At 48.1% G+C, this 18,882-nt stretch overlaps 1 protein-coding gene across 2 annotated transcripts in view; it reads left to right on the top strand.

The window, feature by feature from the left end:
- Nucleotides 1-18,882, top strand: part of LOC139751273 (ephrin-B1-like) — a 539,540-nt gene that overhangs the window by 93,002 nt on the left and 427,656 nt on the right. The window lies entirely within an intron of this gene.

Here is an 18,882-nt window from a genome sequence, read left to right as displayed (position 1 = left end):
TAGTATGCGCCTGAACTTGCACTTGTTAAGTAGGTTTATCCCAGTAGTGTGAACACCTCTTTTAAAAAAAGTGTCGACGTTAAGTGGGTCGTCAGGCCTTATGTAAGTAAGGCTGCGGGCGGCGACCAGCCGCTGATGATCACAGAGAGAGGACCACCAGCGCAACTGTGTAGCTCAGACTTAGGGATGCGTAGGAGTTTGCTGGAGACTGCGGAAAAAAACGTCTTTTTTTTTTTTCTTCATAACACAAGGGAAGCTTGTGAGAGGGGGGGGGCCTACTCTTCCTCTTCCTCCTCCTCCAAGATGGTCCCCAGAGAGAGAGAGAGAGAGAGAGAGAGAGAGAGAGAGAGAGAGAGACAGACAGACAGACAGACAGACAGACAGACAGACAGACAGACAGACAGACAGATAGAAAGAAAGAAAGAAAGAAAGAAAGAAAAAAAAGAATTATAAGAGCTTGAGTGTCCGGTAGGTCGTCTCGAGTTGTTCTTAAGTGGTTGTAAGTGGGGGGTGGGGGTGGGGGAGATGGAGGGGGTTAAGTGTGATGGGTCCGAGGTGGTCGTCCTCCCCCGGGGGTGGGGGGGGATGGGTGAGTTAAGTGCCCGACACGGCTTAATCGAGTGATTACAACTGTGTCGTCTTGTTTACCAGTGTTGTTAGGTTGGTGTGTGTGTGTGTGTGTGTGTGTGTGTGTGTGTGTGTGTGTGTGTGTGTGTGTGTTACCTCACTCCGCCATCCCGAAGCCCTTTCGCCTCCGGGGGTGATGCCCCCCTGCGAGAGGGGACGATGACGAACACGGCGAAGGCGACAACGAACGTGATCACGAACGAAGGCGAGGACGAAGAGGAAGAGGAGGACCACCACCACGAACGAGATCGAGGACCGAAGATGATGATGATGAAGACGACTTCGATGATGACTTCGGAGGGGGGGGGCGTTGGTGAGCGGCGACCTTTGACCTTGACGACCAAGAGTAGGAGTCGAAGTACGAGTTGACAGTCCTCCCATGTCCCACCTCCCCTTCCTGATCTCCCTATCCCAGAAGGTCCTCCCTTCTATCCCTCTCCTCCCCTTCCCTTCTCCCCCCTATCATCACCCTCCTTCCCTTTCCCTTCCCTTCCCCTTCTCCCTCTCCCCCTCACCCCATCGTAACCTCCCCTTCCTTCCTCTCTCTCTCTCTCTCACCCCCATCCTTCCTGACCCACGCCCTCTAGGAGAGCCCCCAGCTCGACCCATAGGCCCGTCTGCTTCTCTCTCTCTCTCTCTGCCTTTCCCCAAAATCGAACCCCAGACCGCCCACGTCTTTGCCATGCGATCCATGCTAACTCTCTCTCTCTCTCTCTCTCTCTCTCTCTCTCTCTCTCTCTCTCTCTCTCTCTCTCTCTCTCTCTCTCTCTCTCTCTCACACACACACACACACACACACACACACACACACACACACACACACACACACACACACTCCCCTTTTTTTGTCTGATCCTTCGCGCATCCTTAAACCCCCCCCCCTCTCCCCTACCCCCTGACCAACTGCCCCACGCGGTTCAAACACGTAATTAATCCCTTGACGAAGACATGAAAGATGGGAGATGGGTTGTGGGTTGGGGGGGGGGGGATGAGGTGGTGGTGGAATGAGATGATGGAGGGAGAGAGAGAGAGAGAGAGAGAGAGAGAGAGAGAGAGAGAGAGCAGTTGATGAGCCGAGAACCAAGAATGGATTTGGAGGGTAGTGGGTTGTTGATATTAAACGGGGTGGTGGGTGGGGTAAGACGTGGGTAGTAGGGAGATGTGGAGGAGGGAGCGAGGGAGTGTGGGGGTAGGAGGTTGACATTATGAAGGGGTTGGGTGGGGGGGTTTGTGGGTAGAGGTGAAGGGGTGATGGGGGGTTGACGTGAGAGGGGTGGAGATGGTAGTAATGAGGGTGGGAGATGCCCGTATGTTTTCTCCCAGCGTCCGAATCCCATTTTCTTTTTTCACCCCCATGTCCGGGTACTACTTATATGCTTGTCTGAGTCTCGTATGTCTTAATTCCTTTTTTTATATATTCGTCTCGACCCCTTCATTATGACGGTACGAACCGTGAGTACGAAGGTACGACCCTTGAGCACGAAGACACGACCATCGAGCACGAAGGTACGACCATCGAGCACGAAGGTACGACCATTGAGCACGAAGGTACGACCATTGAGCACGAAGACACGACCCTTGGGCTCGTACGAAGGTACGACCCTTGGACACGAAGGTACGACCCTTGGGCACGAAGGTACGACCCTTGAGCACGAAGATACGACCCTTGAGCACGAAGGCACGACCCTTGAGCACGAAGGTACGACCCTTGGGCACGAAGGTACGACCCTTGTGTATTGACCTTGGATACGCCTAACCCTTAGGGGTCAGGTCAAAAGTCAAGCCCAAGGGGCTTACCATCTCCCTTAAAGGATCGTACCGTTGTGCTTGAAGGGTCGCATCAATCTCCCTCAAAGATCGTACCTTCGCCCTCGAAGATCGTCCTGTCGTCCTCGAAGATCGTCCCGTCGTCCTCGAAGATCGTCCCGTCGCCCTCGAAGATCGTCCTACCGTCTTCGAAGATCGTCCCGTCGCCCTCGAAGATCGTACCTTCGCCCTCGAAGATCGTCCCGTCGTCCTCGAAGATCGTACCGTCGTCCCCGAAGACCGTACGGTCGTCCTCAAGTGGCACATAGCTACGTCGTGCTGTGAGTGGGGAGTGTCTCTCGTTCGTGTGTCTTGAGTGTCCGGAGGTGTGTACGGGTGGTATAGTTAAAAGAGGCGCTCAAGGACCGCCGGGCCTGGCCTGCCGGACGCCGCCGGGGATGACCCCGCTTCCTTGTAGGGACCGGGGCTCAGGGGCAGGACATCGTCCTGTTTACTCGAGTGCCAGGGTTCGAGCGCCTTCATGCAGTTCGTGGAATGTTGGTGTGGTGGAGGGTTAGTTCGTTAGTCTTGTTAGTTTGTTAGTTTGTCAATTAGTTCGTTAGTCTGTTAGCTACTTCGTTAGTCTGTTAGCTAGTTAGTTCGTTAGTTAGTCTGTTAGTTAGCTACTTCGTTAGTCTGTTAGCTAGTTAGTCTGTTATTTAGCTATTTAGCTCGTTAGTTAGTCTGTTAGTTAGCTATTTAGTTAGTATGGTAGTCAGATAGTTAGTTAGCTAGTTAGTTTGTTAGCTATTTAGGTAGTCTGGTAGTCTGTTAGTTAGTTAGCGTGACCCTTCGTAAGATTACGGGCCGCCAGTTCTTACGGTGTTCTTCAAATTGTTAGTGATGGTTGTTAGTTGGTCTTTGGGTTTGTTTTGGGATTTGGTTTGTGGTTATCAGTTGGTTGACCTGAATGTGATGTTACTCGGTTTCATCGTGACGTTCTGGTCCATGGAGGACGTGGGAGAATTGGATAACGCAGGACCTGATGGTCTAGGACGAGGTTATCTGCTGGAGGACAGTACATGGGAAGGACAGATAACACAAGACCCTGATGGTCTGTGACGAGGTTATCTGCTGGAGGACAGTACATGGGAAGGACAGATAACACAAGACCTGATGGTCTATGACGAGGTTATCTGCTGGAGGATAGTACATGGGAAGGACAGATAACGCAGGACCTGATGGTCTGTGACGAGGTTATCTGCTGGAGGACAGCACGTGGGAAGGACAGATAACACAAGACCCTGATGGTCTATGACGAGGTTATCTTCTGGAGGACAGTACGTGGGAAGGACAGATAACACAAGACCCTGATGGTCTGTGACGTGGTTATCTGCTGGAGGACAGTACATGAGAAGGACAGATAACACAAGACCCTGATGGTCTATGACGAGGTTATCTTCTGGAGGACAGTACGTGGGAAGGACAGATAATACAAGACCTGATGGTCTGTGACGTGGTTATCTGCTGGAGGACAGTACATGAGAAGGACAGATAACACAAGACCCTGATGGTCCATGACGAGGTAATCTGCTGGAGGACAGTACATGGGAAGGACAGATAACACAAGACCTGATGGTCTATGACGTGGTTATTAGCTGGAGGACAGTAATAGTTATCTTATATTCCTAATATCTTCGAATGGAGACAGGATAGCAAAGCAGAAGGTCCCTCCCCACCCACCGCTATAGATGGAGACGGGATAGTGAAATACCCGACCCACCACTATAGATGGAGACAGGATAGTGAAATACCCGACCCACCACTATAGATGGAGACGGGATAGTGAAATACCCGACCCACCACTATAGATGGAGACGGGATAGTAAATCAGAAGGCTCTCTCTCCTCTCCCCTCCCTTTCCCTCCCTCTACCCATCCAGCACTGTAGAAGGAGAGTACAGTAACACACACACACACACACACACACACACACACACACACCACACACACACACTGGCTCCTCCTCACCGACCCAGCCCTGTAGATTGAGACGGGATTGTAACCCTGGAAGGGGCCCTGCCTTCGTCGGTGAGGTGGCGTGGCCCCGGAGGAACTCGCACAAGCAGCCACCAAGAGAGAGAGAGAGAGAGAGAGAGAGAGAGAGAGAGAGAGAGAGAGAGAGAGCTGGGTAGGTAGGTAGGTAGGTGGGTGGGTTCGTTCGTTCGTAGCTAGTGTGTGTGTGTGTGTGTGTGTGTGTGGGGCAAGCGAGATGAGGCAAGCTGCTGCGTCTGTCGGGACTGGCAAACCTGTTGGGCCGCAGATAAGAGCCAGCCTGGTAGATCAGATAGCTGGGAAATTATCACATGATGATCCCACTTGGCGTTCACTCTTTTGAGTAGGACCTGCTTCGCGGGTTCTCCTCCACCTCCTCCTCAGCAGTACCTGACGGTGCGATCGGCTGGGGCTTGTGCGCAGCGTGAAATTCCGGCCATCGCGTTAGAGAATCCTCTTGGCAGTCTTCGGTGGGTTTGATTAGTTTCGAGGTATTAAAATGAGTGGCGTCTTGTGGTTTTTTTGGGAAGGGTCGCAGTTTGGCATCGGACGCTCCGGCTTGATGTGTGAGGTGTTGTAAGTGGCATTGGGGGATTCAATGGACTGATGTGCGAGTAGAGCGGAGTTGTGATGGCGGTGTTGACGTGGACGTCGCGGGGAAGTTGTGAGTTGGACTTGACTTGATGATTGATAAAGTGTTTATGGTAAAGGCGTAGGTTAGAGAGAGAGAGAGAGAGAGAGAGAGAGAGAGAGAGAGAGAGAGAGAGAGAGAGAGAGAGAGAGAGGCATTGGCATGATAGGAATATATATGTATATGTATGTATATTGGGGATGAGGAGATGGTGTGGTTGGTTGGTAGGATACTGAACAAAGTCGTGCTTCGATAGACGGATACGATAGATGGATACCTGCCGCATCAAACAGCTTGGTAGATCAGGAAGCGTGGTCGCAGGCGGTGAGGTGCGGCCGCAGCTGCGGGGGTCGGAGACAGCTCCCGAAGACAAGGCAAGGGGGAGTGTGTGTGTGTGTGTGTGTGTGTGTGTGTGTGTGTGTGTGGTGCGGGAGGGAGATCAACTCGAGCATAGGTTGGGGGGGGGGGGGGGCTCGGGAGTACAAGACGAGAGAGAGAGAGGGAGAGAGAGGGAGGAAGAGCGAGGTCGAAGGTGAGAGGGTGGTAGAGGCAGCGGTGGATGGGTGGTACTGGGAGAGGTAATGGAGAGAGGATAGGGGTTGTGCGGCGGTGGGAGGGATAGTTTTAAAGACGCTGGGATAGTCCTTCCTTCAGGCTAGACTGGAGGGTCGGGCGGGGTGTCCCACTTTAATAACGAAGACAGCTTGAGCTTTGCGTTCGTTCTTGTGAGCGAAATCGAGTCCGTTCGTGTGGTTCGTGTGGCTGACGGTAACCAGGAGGGGCGAGGCGTTTTGGGGGGGAGGGGAGATGGTTAGTGTGGTGGTGGTGATGTGTGTGTGTGTGTGTGTGTGGTAGAGGCGGGTGCTAGCGAAGGGAGAGTGTGGTGGTTTGTGTGGTAGGAAGAGGGGGGATGGTGGTTCGTGTGGTGAAATATGGTAGGTAGCGGTGGTTCGGGAATGCACGGACCATCCTAACGGATAAGAGAAGGGCAGACCGGGTTCAGCGAATGATAGGTAAACTAGATTACTGATAGAGGGAGGGAAGGATGGATGGATGGGTAAGTGGGTAGACGAGGATAGGTAGAGTTTGGTGGGTCGTAGGATGTGTGTGTGTGTGTGTGTGTGTGTGTCTGTGTTTAGATGGGGTTCAGGGGGGTCTGTATATAGACTTGTGGAGGTACACGGGACCCAGTCATGTCGTACACTTCAAGATCCATCGTCTTCAACGAGAGTCCCTATTTCCAGTGCATTTCGTAAGTGCACTATTTCCTCTCTCTCTCTCTCTCTCTCTCTCTCTCTCTCTCTCTCTCTCTCTCTCTCTCTCTCTCCCCAGGTATCTGAGCGCTGATTGATTCCCCGGATGATAAGCTGACATTAAAGAGGAGGAGGAGGAGAAAGAAGAAGAAAAAAAAAAGGTATTATTGAATCATTGGCTGCCGAATTCCTGGTAAGAACCCCCCCCCTTAACCCCTCCCATTCCCCTCTCCCCCTCCTCCCATTCCCCTCTCCTCCTCCTCCCATTCCCCTTTCCCCCTCCTCCCATTCCCCTCTCCCCCTCCTCCTCTCCAAGACGTACACACACGCAAAAAAAAAAAAGAATTACTAATTCATTCCAGGTAATGTTCTAGACAATGTCCCCGTCTTATAGGAAAAAAAAGGGAAGGGGTGGGGTGGGTTGGGGGGGTAAGGGAGAATCAGGTAAAGAGGGCTTGTTAACCCACCACCACCACCTACCCCGTTCCGTTTTCGTTGATGTACTGTATTAGAAAATGTGGTTTCACTCGTGGGATGCGGGGGAGGGGGTGTTGTGTTTTCCCCCTCCCTCCCTTCCTTCCCCTCCTCCTTTAACCTTCTCCTGCACACTCCACCTTTATCTCCACCTCCTCCACTTATCCACTGCAGTTCTCCACACCATTGTCACCTCTCTCTCTCTCTCTCTCTCTCTCTCTCTCTCTCTCTCTCTCTCTCTCTCTCTCTCTCTCTCTCTCTCTCAGGACTTTCTCCGCCCTCCCCCTTCCTGCATCATAGGTTGTGGCGGTGGTGGTGGGGCGGCGCCCCCCCCACCCGCCATCGTCGGGGAAGATCAAGAAGACATTAAGGAGTTGGTGGCGGTTCGTTTAAGTTCCCGGCTCGTTTTCTTCCTGTTCGTGGCGAAGATGGGAGGAGGGTTGGCACTTGCGTTATTGGGGGCTTTGATTTGTAGAGCGGAGGTCTGTGTGTGTGTGTGTGTGTAGTTCTCTCTCTCTCTCTCTCTCTCTCTCTCTCTCTCTCTCTCTCTCTCTCTCTCTCTCTCTCTCTCATATCTGGTCTGGGTGGTGGTTTTGGCCTCGTGCCCCCCGCCTAGGTCTCCTCCGCTCTGTATTAGGGGCCGCCACGGGCCGAGAGTAGGGCGTCCTTCAGGGCATCGCGGGACATTAAGAGGAGAGAGAGAGAGAGAGAGAGAGAGAGAGAGAGAGAGAGAGAGAGAGAGAGAGAGCCATCATTCGTCGTCTTCATTGCTCTCTTCCTTCATCTTGCCTCACCGTTTTCATCGCCCTCACTGCTAAACGGGGGAACCAAGGAACGAAAGGGGAGTTGGGAGGAAATATCACTTGACTCTCTTCTTTCCTTTTGTATTAAATGATTTAGAAGCGTAGATCACCGACTACTGCATCATCATATGTACACGATCATTGAGAGACACGAACGAGGTTAAAACTCTGGGGGGAAAGGAAAAAAACTATGCACCAGATCATCCAAGTTGCAGTGTTGACACAGATTCAGTGGGTGGCAAATGGTGGTGAGGGTGTGGGGGAGGAGAATTAAAGAGGCCCTCCTTCTCCCCTTCCACAAAAAATAGCCTGGTGTATGAACGAAGCGACAGCGGGACGATTTGAACCCAGAAGGAGCTGAGGCGCTTAAGGGTCGAATCGCACTCTGAATCACCGGTGACACGGGCGTACGAGAGACGTGCGAGGCCGAACAAAAACCCAACGCCACGAGAAGGCTGCACACGAGACGTGGGGTTCGTTCACAGTGTCGTCAAGTCCCTCGTAATGCAGCTGTGGGGTTGAGCGAAGGTGAGGTAGTGGGGAGGGAAGGAGACAACCTCACACAGAACCTCACCTTACGTAAAGCTGGTCAAGTTCTGCCGTTGAGGCTACTGTGTAGGGGGTGGATGGTGGTGTCCCGTCATTAGTACCTGTAGCGTTTACCTGTGACGTTTATATGTGGCGTTTACATGTAGCGTTTTTTTCATTTCTTTTATTTTTTTACACCTCATTTGAAGCGAGCATGATTGCTGGGGTGGAAGATGTACTGGGATCGTTCACGAACCCTTTGGTTCAGCTTGGTTCCAGACCCATCTGTAGGATTGAGGATGTTCCAATCCATCTTAAGGTATAGGTAAGGTAAGGACCCAGCTGTAGAGGGTAGAAGACATCCCAAACCATCGTAATGTATACGTAAGGTAAGGTAAGGTCCCAGACCCAGCTGTAGAGGGTAGAAGACATCCCAAACCATCGTAATGTATACGTAAGGTAAGGGAAGGTCCCAGACCCAGCTGTAGAGGGTAGAAGACATCCCAAACCATCGTAAGGTATAGGTAAGGTAAGGTAAGGTAAGGACCCAGGTGTGAGGGGTAGAAGACCTCCCAAACCATCGTAATGTATACGTAAGGTAAGGTAAGGTCCCAGACCCAGCTGTAGAGGGTAGAAGACATCCCAAACCATCGTAAGGTATACGTAAGGTAATTCATGTGAATTTTTGGACTTAGAAAAAGTGTATAGAATGAAAAGAATTTTTAAAGAAATATTTTTTTAAGACACTGTGTGATGTCAGAATGATTAGAAATGAAGCACGAGAGAATGTGAGGCGGCGTGCGTGTCGTATTCGTGCAGTTAATTGTGTGGAATAGCACGAAAGGTAATATTAGAATCGAAACTTCAGTTACCTTTCAATGTCGTGTGAATTTCTTTTCTTTCTTTTTCATGTACCTTCTTCGTAATCGGCCTAACCACCATCACCACCATTTTTCCCCCATAGTTTCTGATTGTGTCAAAATTCATATATATATATATATATATATATATATATATATATATATATATATATATATTTTATACTATTCGCCATTTCCCGCGTTAGCGAGGTAGCGTTAAGAACAGAGGACTGAGCCATTGAGGGAATATCCTCACTTGGCCCCCTCCTCTGATCCTTTATTAGGAAAACTAATATATGTGTGTGTGTGTGTGTGTGTGTGTGTGTGTGTGTACGTCGTAGGCCCAAACAAAAATAATTGCGTGTGTAAATATTTTTTTATTTTTTTTTTTTTGTACAAGCTGCCGTGTGTTGTGAAGTGTCTTCACTGAGCATGGGCCGGAGCGCAGTCATTTAACCTCTGGTAATAAACCATTTTGGTGGCCATTACCGAGGGCGATTTAAGGGTCACTTCAGATTAGACTTAACATGGTAATTACCCAGCCAAGGCTGGACGCACTACATGGCGGCGCGCAGTGTTGGAGCGTCGTGCCTCGTCCTCCAGGGATCGGGAGGAGGAGGAGGAGTGGTGAGGCGCTACTGCAGGAGGAGGAGTGGTGAGGCGCTACTGCAGGAGGAGGAGTGGTGAGGTGCTGCTGCTTGAGGAGGAGTGGTGAGGTGCTGCTACAGGAGGAGGAGGAGGAGGAGGAGGAGGAGGAGGAGGAGGGATGAGGTGCTGCTGCTTGAGGAGGAGGAGTGAGGTGCTGCTACAGGAGGAGGAGGAGTGGTGAGGTGCTGCTGCTTGAGGAGGAGTGGTGAGGTGCTGCTACAGGAGGAGGAGGAGGAGTGGTGAGGTGCTGCTGCAGGAGGAGGAGGAGGAGGAGGGATGAGGTGCTGCTGCTTGAGGAGGAGTGATGAGGTGCTGCTACAGGAGGAGGAGGAGGAGGAGGAGTGGTGAGGTGCTGCTGCAGGAGGAGGAGTGGTGAGGTGCTGCTGCAGGAGGAGGAGGAGGGATGAGGTGCTGCTGCTTGAGGAGGAGTGATGAGGTGCTGCTACAGGAGGAGGAGGAGGAGTGGTGAGGTGCTGCTGCAGGAGGAGGAGGAGGGATGAGGTGCTGCTGCTTGAGGAGGAGTGATGAGGTGCTGCTACAGGAGGAGGAGGAGGAGGAGGAGTGGTGAGGTGCTGCTGCTTGAGGAGGAGTGATGAGGTGCTGCTACAGGAGGAGGAGGAGGAGGAGGAGTGGTGAGGTGCTGCTGCTTGAGGAGGAGTGATGAGGTGCTGCTGCAGGAGGAGGAGTGGAGAGGTGCTGCTACAGGAGGAGGAGGAGGAGGGAGGAGGGATGAGGTGCTGCTGCAGGAGGAGGAGTGGTGAGGTGCTACTACAGGAGGAGGAGGAGTGATGAGGTACTGCTGCAGGAGGAGGAGGAGTGGTGAGGTGCTACTGGAGGAGGAGGAGGAGTGATGAGATGTTCTAGCAGGAGAAGGAAGAGCGGTGAGGTGCTACTGGAGGAGGAGGAGGAGGAGGAGTGATGAGATGTTCTAGCAGGGGAAGGAAGAGCGGTGAGGTGCTGCAGCAGCAAGAGGAAGAGGAGGAGGAGGAGTGGAGATGAAATACATCACAGAATCGACAATTTAAGGTCTCTAGACTTCCTTCAGAACGCTTTACCCCCTCCTCCTCCCCTCCCCCTTTTTCTAAATCTCGCATACCATACAGACTCACCCAGCATATCATGAGAACATTCAAATATTTTCTTTTTTTCTTTTTTCTTTTTTTTTATTTGCTGGAACGAACAGTCTGATAAAACCAGATGGCGACTTGTGACCCTTAAGGAAGCTGACTGACCGTGCGGGGAGGGAGAGAGAGAGAGAGAGAGAGAGAGAGAGAGAGAGCACAGACAGCACCCTTCCCAGTTTTGAGGAGGACGAGGTAGGAAATACAGGTGTTGGAGACCAACACTGTATTACTGTGTTGGAGACCACCAGCACCACCACCATCACACACACACACACACACACACACACACACACACACACACACACCTGGAGGGAGTGTGTGTGTGTGTGTTGAAAACGTCTTGTTGGAGAGAGAGAGAGAGAGAGAGAGAGAGAGAGAGAGAGAGAGAGAGAGAGAGAGAGAGAGAGAGAGAGAATTGTTAGGCAAAGTGATTTATTTCCACTCGATCAAAGTATGTTAAAAGTCTCCTGATTCAAGGGCGTCTAGGTTGTTAAACCAGCTTACGCAAGGACGATCATCAAGATGGTGAAAAAAAAGATGCCTGTCAGATCGAAATTGGTCAAAACATTGAACCAGCTACTTCAGGATATATATATATATATATATATATATATATATATATATATATATATATATATATATATAGGGAGCGGGGGGGCATATATATATATATATATATATATATATATATATATATATATATATATATATATATATATAGGGAGCGGGGGGGCTGGAAGTCCTCCCCTCTCATTTTTGATTTTCCAAAAGAAGGAACAGAGAAGGGGGCCAAGTGAGGATATTCCCACGAAGGCTCAGTCCTATATTCTTAACGCTACCTCGCTAACGCGGGAAATGGCGAATAGTATAAAAAAAAAAATATATATATATATATATATATATATATATATATATATATATATATATATATATATATATATAGGGAGCGGGGGGGCATATATATATATATATATATATATATATATATATATATATATATATATAGGGAGCGGGGGGGCTGGAAGTCCTCCCCTCTCATTTTTGATTTTCCAAAAGAAGGAACAGAGAAGGGGGCCAAGTGAGGATATTCCCACGAAGGCTCAGTCCTATATTCTTAACGCTACCTCGCTAACGCGGGAAATGGCGAATAGTATAAAAAAAAATATATATTATATATATATATATATATATATATATATATATATATATATATATATATATATATATAGGGAGCGGGGGGGCATATATATATATATATATATATATATATATATATATATATATATATATATATATATATAGGGAGCGGGGGGGCTGGAAGTCCTCCCCTCTCATTTTTGATTTTCCAAAAGAAGGAACAGAGAAGGGGGCCAAGTGAGGATATTCCCACGAAGGCTCAGTCCTATATATTATCCCTGGGGATAGGGGATTAAGAATACTTCCCACGTATTCCCTGCGTGTCGTAGAAGGCGACTAAAAGGGGAGGGAGCGGGGGGCTGGAAATCCTCCCCTCTCGGTTTTTTTTTTCAATTTTCCAAAAGAAGGAACAGAAGATTGGGCCAGGTGAGGGTATTCCCTCAAAGGCCCAGTCCTCTGTTCTTAACGCTACCTCGCAAATGCGGGAAATGGCGAATAGTTTGAAAGAAAGAAAAGAAAAAGAATATATATATATATATATATATATATATATATATATATATATATATATATATATATGTGTGTGTGTGTGTGTGTGTAACTCGCCGACAAGAACATTTAGAATGTCAAACCAGGCAACTCGTTGGCGTTCAGAATATATTAAACCACCTGCCTGAAGGACATTGGAGTGTTAATCATTTTGTACATGCGAATTACTATTGTCATATACGAACACCTTAAAAAAAAAAATATAGAAAAAGAAAAAAAAAATTCATAAAGCGAAGCATCATGAACAAAAAACTTTTAGTCTCTTTAAAGAATTCCTATCATTTGCATAGATTGAATTAAACGCTTATTTAAGGAGAGCTAGAGAGAGAGAGAGAGAGAGAGAGAGAGAGAGAGAGAGAGAGAGAGAGAGAGAGAGAGAGAGAGAGAATGATACATTTGATGAAGGTTAACACGAGATAAGATTCACTTTTATTTGTAAGTGTTGGGCAAGCCAGGCGCGCTTGTGGTCGTCTACGTGTGTGTGCCCGTAAATATTGCCTTCCAACAGGACACACACACACACACACACACACACACACACACACACACACACACAGCCAGGCTGTGTACTTGCTCCTCCAAGAATCCTCCTTTTCATTATCTTTATTACAAGACTAAAAAATAAAAGTTATCTCTTCTTATCTGCGGGGGGTTAGGGGGGAGGAATATCCATGGTTCTCTCCCCTCCCTTCCCCCCAAATCATCGCTGGAAGCAGCTTGAGGTGGGAGAGGATTTTTTGGGGGGGATTATGTATTCATCAAGTAGATTGTGATGTGTATTAAGATAGATGTTGAACACAGTAGATGGGAGATCTGCTCATGACTTGTTGAGGGAGGGAGGGGGTTCAGTTCAGGGTGTGGTGGTGTTTGCTTTTGGTGTATAACAGCGTTTGAAAAGCTGTGTAAAAAAAGGGGGGGCACGTCATTTAAATTTCAGGGACTTTATACGATATTTGAGATTGACGGTACGATTACTGTGCGACGGGGTTACGATCCTTGAGCTTGACGGTACGATCCCTGTGTGCGACGGGTTAGACAAAAGGGAGAGATGAAGTACGCAGGTCTGGAGGAGCGAAGATGATAGTAGTTCCGGTGTATGAATAGTCTCTTGAGTACTTAGAGACAGAATACGTACTGAAAATGAATAATGTATTTTATTGTATGATAAAGCTAAATAAAGGGGGTAGACAAGTATTGGAAGGACAGGAGAATAAAACACGCCTTTAGCACCCCAGCAGAACAAGTCAGGATAATTGCTACTGTGCCCTCACACACCTTCCTCCTCCTCCTCCTCTTCTTCTTCCTCCTCCCTCCCTCCTAAAGCCGCGAAGACACTGCTCCACCCCTGGATCTAAAGCAGCCAGCTTAGTCGTCCGTAAAGGGCCCTGTGGAAGAGGTGTCTGACGATGTCCACCAGCGAGAGTGTGCACGACTGCTCGGGGAGGAGGAGGAGGAGGAGGAGGGATGTGGGTGGTGGCCCCGTCGCTGGGTCGCACAGACACGTGAGGGACGACCTCCCTACGCGCCGAGCTCCGTAATTAAAACAAGCCGTGTGTTCCCGGGCGCGTCTGATATACTATTATTCAGATGTACCTCTCGTGGTTGATGACGGGGGTGTGAGAGGGATGAGCTTGACGTCGGGGGGGGATGGCTCGAGAGGGATGGGGGTGGGGTGGCGTTGTCTTCGTCGTCGTGCGGTGAGGGAGTGAGGGTGGGTCGGGGAAGAGGACGGGGCTTGAGTACGGGGGGAGAGGTTAGGGCTTAAGTTGTATCCTCCAAGGGGTGATTAAGACTAGTGATTACCCTCGTAATTTTGAAGGTGGGGGTTTTAGCTTTAAGAAAGTGTGGCTGCGTTTGGAGGGATAGAGAGAGAGAGAGAGAGAGAGAGAGAGAGAGAGAGAGAGAGAGAGAGAGAGAGAGAGAGAGAGACGCTCTGAGGGTGGAGCGAGAGGTGAAAATATAGGACTGTTGAGATGCCGTACACACACACACACACACACACACACACACACACACACACACACACACACACACCGTGTGAATGATGATGCCACCTCTGCAAACGATGGTACGAACCCCTACGTGCGACGGTACGATCACTGTGCGACGACGGGGTACGATCCTTTGAGATCGACGATGCGATCCCTTGTCTGCGACGGCGTTTGACGCTGACGTTCGGACGGTACGATCCATCACTTGAGCCACGACGTAGCCTTTCACCTCTCATTCTCAAGGATCGTCATTTGAGTTAAGCATTCCCCATACCTCAATTACCCAGAGCCTGTAATCAGACCCCCGTCGCTTGGTGTGTGTCGCCATGGCTTCCGAAGTGAGGATTTTAGGATCATCCAACTGTTCTTTGTCCCATTTTCTCCCCCCCACCACACAAGCGTCCGTTCTTGGCATCTTGAGCCATGACGATCGTTCTCGAGGAAGTAAATGGTAAAAAAAAAATTTTTCTGAACGACAATACATGAGATGCTGAAGGTGGAGTTGGCGAAGTCGCTTTGGGCGTAGCGAAAAGCTGTCGCGCCATACCTGATCCACATGCTGCTACTTAATTAACCAGAGATACATCCTCCCCCCTGTGTGTGTGTGTGTTTGTGTGTGTGTGTGGGACAATGTGAGCATTGTCGTGTCCGTGTGAACCAGTATGAACGTGTTGGTGGTAATGTAGGCCAGTATGATGAGCGTGACCGTGGTAAGGTGTTTACCAAGGCCAGTATGACCGTAGCACTGCGGCCGAGGTATGAGGAGGGTGTGGGCAGTGTGTGTGTGTGTGCCTCCCACATACTTGAGGGTTCCCCAAGGAGGGGTATGGAGGGCCTGCGTGGTTTATCCCGGGACAAAGACGGTCCTAAAGGAGAGAGAGAGAGAGAGAGAGAGAGAGAGAGAGAGAGAGAGAGAGAGAGAGAGAGAGAGAGAAGAGAGAGAGAGAGAGAGACCCCTCTGACCTGTTTTTTAAGTCTTATGTTTCTACAACACTCCTTCAGTTCCCTCCTGCTTTATACATGTCTACCTCTTCCTCCTCCTTATTTCTGCTTCTTTTTTTTTTTGGGAAGGGGGTTACTGCTTGGCTCCATGGGCATTCCTCTTCCTCCTGCTTAGCTGGGTGCTGCTTGGCTTTACCGTGGCACACTCCGTTCCTGCTTGCTCTGGCCTGGAGTTTCCTCCAACCCTAGAGATTCTGAAGGTACTACCACCCTGGCGAGGACAGGCTTCTCTCTCTCTCTCTCTCTCTCTCTCTCTCTCTCTCTCTCTCTCTCTCTCTCTCTCTCTCTCTCTCTCTCTCTGCTCATGGGCGTTGATGTCTCCCTACGTCCATCAGGGGCGTTGATGTCTCCCTGCGTCCATCATGGGCGTTGATGTCTCCCTACGTCCATCATGGGCGTTGATGTCTCCCTACGTCCATCATGGGCGTTGATGTCTCCCTGCGTCCATCATGGGCGTTGATGTCTCCCTGCGTCCATCATGGGCGTTGATGTCACCCTGCGTCCATCATGGGCGTTGATGTCTCCCTGCGTCCATCATGGGCGTTGATGTCTCCCTGCGTCCATCAGGGGCGTTGATGTCTCCCTGCGTCCATCATGGGCGTTGATGTCTCCATGCGTCCATCATGGGCGTTGATGTCTGCATGCGTCCATCATGGGCGTTGATGTCTCCATGCGTCCATCATGGTCGTTGATGTCTCCATGCGTCCATCATGGGCGTTCATGTCTGCGTCCCTGCGTCCATCTGGCGTTGATGAAGGTGAATTACGCCCGCGCGTGTGTGATTGACGTCTCCGTCCTCGCAGATGCTCCACTCTTTAGTTTTCCCGTTTTTTTTTGTTTTTTTTTTGCTCATCAATCTTGATCTGTGAGAAATATATACCAAAGGGTAGATGATCGCTCTTGTAGCAGAGGGTAGATGACCGCTCTTGTAGCGAAGGGTAGATGATCGCTCTTGTCACCTCAAGTTGGTACCTACACATTCCATTTTCATTTGTCCTCTGTTGCTTTACTCCTGTTCGATGCTCTGCTGTCTCTTAACCTGCTTCTGTTTCCGCTTCTGTTTCCTCTGCTGTTCTGCTGTCCTGTTCCTGAACACGCCAACCCTGTAGTGCTAAAGGTGTGTGTTCCGAAAGAAGGAACAGAGAAGGGGGTCAAGTGAGGATATTCCCTCTAAGGCTCAGTTCTCTGTTCTTAACGCTACCTCGCTAACACGGGAAATGACAAAAAAGGAGAGAAATATATATATATATATATATATATATATATATATATATATATATATATATATATATATATACATATATATATATATATATATATATATATATGTATATATGTATATATATCCCCTGGGGATAGGGGAGAAAGAATACTTCCCACGTATTCCCTGCGTGTCGTAGAAGGCGACTAAAAGGGGAGGGAGCGGGTGGCTGGAAGTCCTCCCCTCTCGTTTTTTTTTTTTTTTTTTTATTTTCCAAAAGAAGGAACAGAGAAGGGGGCCAGGTGAGGATTTTCCCTCTAAGGCCCAGTCCTCTGTTCTTAGCGCTACCTCGCAAACGCGGGAAATGGCGAATAGTATGAAAAAAAAAAAAAAAAAAAAAATATATATATATATATATATATATGATGGTGAAATCGCAATTCAGTTGGAGTTCAGGAAATTTTTATTTAACGTGTAGTTTATCTCTACATGTTAAATGAAATTAACTGAACTCCTAATGAATTGTGATTTCGCTTTCATAACTATCAACTCGGACCAGTGTGATCAACATTATCTATCTATATGTCTATCTATCTATCTATCTATCTATATATATATATATATATATATATATATATATATATATATATATATATATATATATATATATCGGTTAACCTTTTTCATTATATCATTCATTTCATTCCTTCCTTCCTTCCTTTTTCATTCCCTGTCTTTCATCTTTCATTCTACCGTCTCTGTATATTTCCTTTGCTTTAGCTATTCATTATTTTCATTCATTTTCTAATTTCTTCTCCGAGCGTTCCCCCCCATTTTATTTTTCTTTCCTTTCACGTTTTCTCCTGATTTTTAATTCATTCTCATATTTCATTCTTTTGAAATTCTCTCTCTCTCTCTCTCTCTCTCTCTCTCTCTCTCTCTCTCTCTCTCTCTCTCTCTCTCTCTCTCTCTCGTGTTTACTTCAGTGGCTGTCACATCTTTCCACTTCCCTCCTTTCGCATCAGTTTAACCCTTCCCACCCCCCTCCCCCCACTGCCACTTCACATGTTACGCTTTCCATCGCCCTGTGTACGCATTCTTTGCATCTTACGCTTCGCCTTCCTGTTTTCCTTTTGCATTTTAAGGTAACACACACACACACACACACACACTACACTGAGGACACGTATCTGCCTTCACGTCAATTTTTCATAGCTCCTTGCTTGCCCAAGAGCATCATCAAAGGTACATTTTTTTTTTCTACTTTTTACCCCCCCCTCCTTCCCCTCCTCCCCCCCTCCCTCCCTCCCCCCTCCCGTCCTTCCCCCTCCCTCTTGTGTGTGAGTTAGTATATCTTTTTTTTTTCATTCGTCGTTCGAGAATGAATAGAAAAAAAAGTGAATTCATGGTTTTTTTTTTTTTTTTAATTTTCTATACAACCCTTGATGCAACGGAAGGTACCAAATTCTCTCTCTCTCTCTCTCTCTCTCTCTCTCACACACACACACACACACACACACACGCACACACGAGCGTAAAGATGGCAATTGTAACCTTAATAACAGTGATGATATAATGATGTATTGTACTGGTAAGCGAGATTAAAAGGTAGTTAAAAGTACGGAATTATGCGAGTGATAGTTTGGTTAATCGTAAGAGCAGGGATTGATAAGATATATATATATATATATATATATATATATATATATATATATATATATATATATATATAAAGTATAGAAATTATCGTGGACAAATCGTCTTATGGAAATCATCAGGGAAAAGTTATTTAAGATCGAAGAAAAAAAGAAGAAATATCGAAGGATTTTAAGATATATATTTTTTTCCCCCAAAAGAAGGAACAGAGAAGGGGGCCAGGTGAGGATATTCCCTCAAAGGCCCAGTCCTCTGTTCTTAACGCTACCTCGCTAACGCGGGAAAAGGCGAATAGTATGAAAGAAAAAGAAAGATATATATATATTATCCTACGCTGTCTCGTGAGCTGACTGGCATCGCTCTACTGACAGAAACAGCTTGGTGGATCCAAGAGCGTCTTAGATTGAGGATGGTAGAGCGATGTCATACAGAGATAACTCTTTTAAGTAACGCTGGAGCGATTTATAGTTGAGATCAAGATGAAAGGTGACAGTTTAAAAGCGAATGACAACACTGTTATGATAGATAAAACTGGGTTGCTTATAGAGGGTATACTTTATTTTTTTGGTAATTAAATCATTATTGAAAACGGGGATAA

This window comes from Panulirus ornatus, chromosome 11 (genome assembly GCF_036320965.1).
Source record: "Panulirus ornatus isolate Po-2019 chromosome 11, ASM3632096v1, whole genome shotgun sequence".
In the NCBI taxonomy this organism is placed as follows: Eukaryota; Metazoa; Arthropoda; class Malacostraca; order Decapoda; family Palinuridae; genus Panulirus; species Panulirus ornatus.
This window is presented reverse-complemented; position numbering and strand designations above follow the sequence as displayed.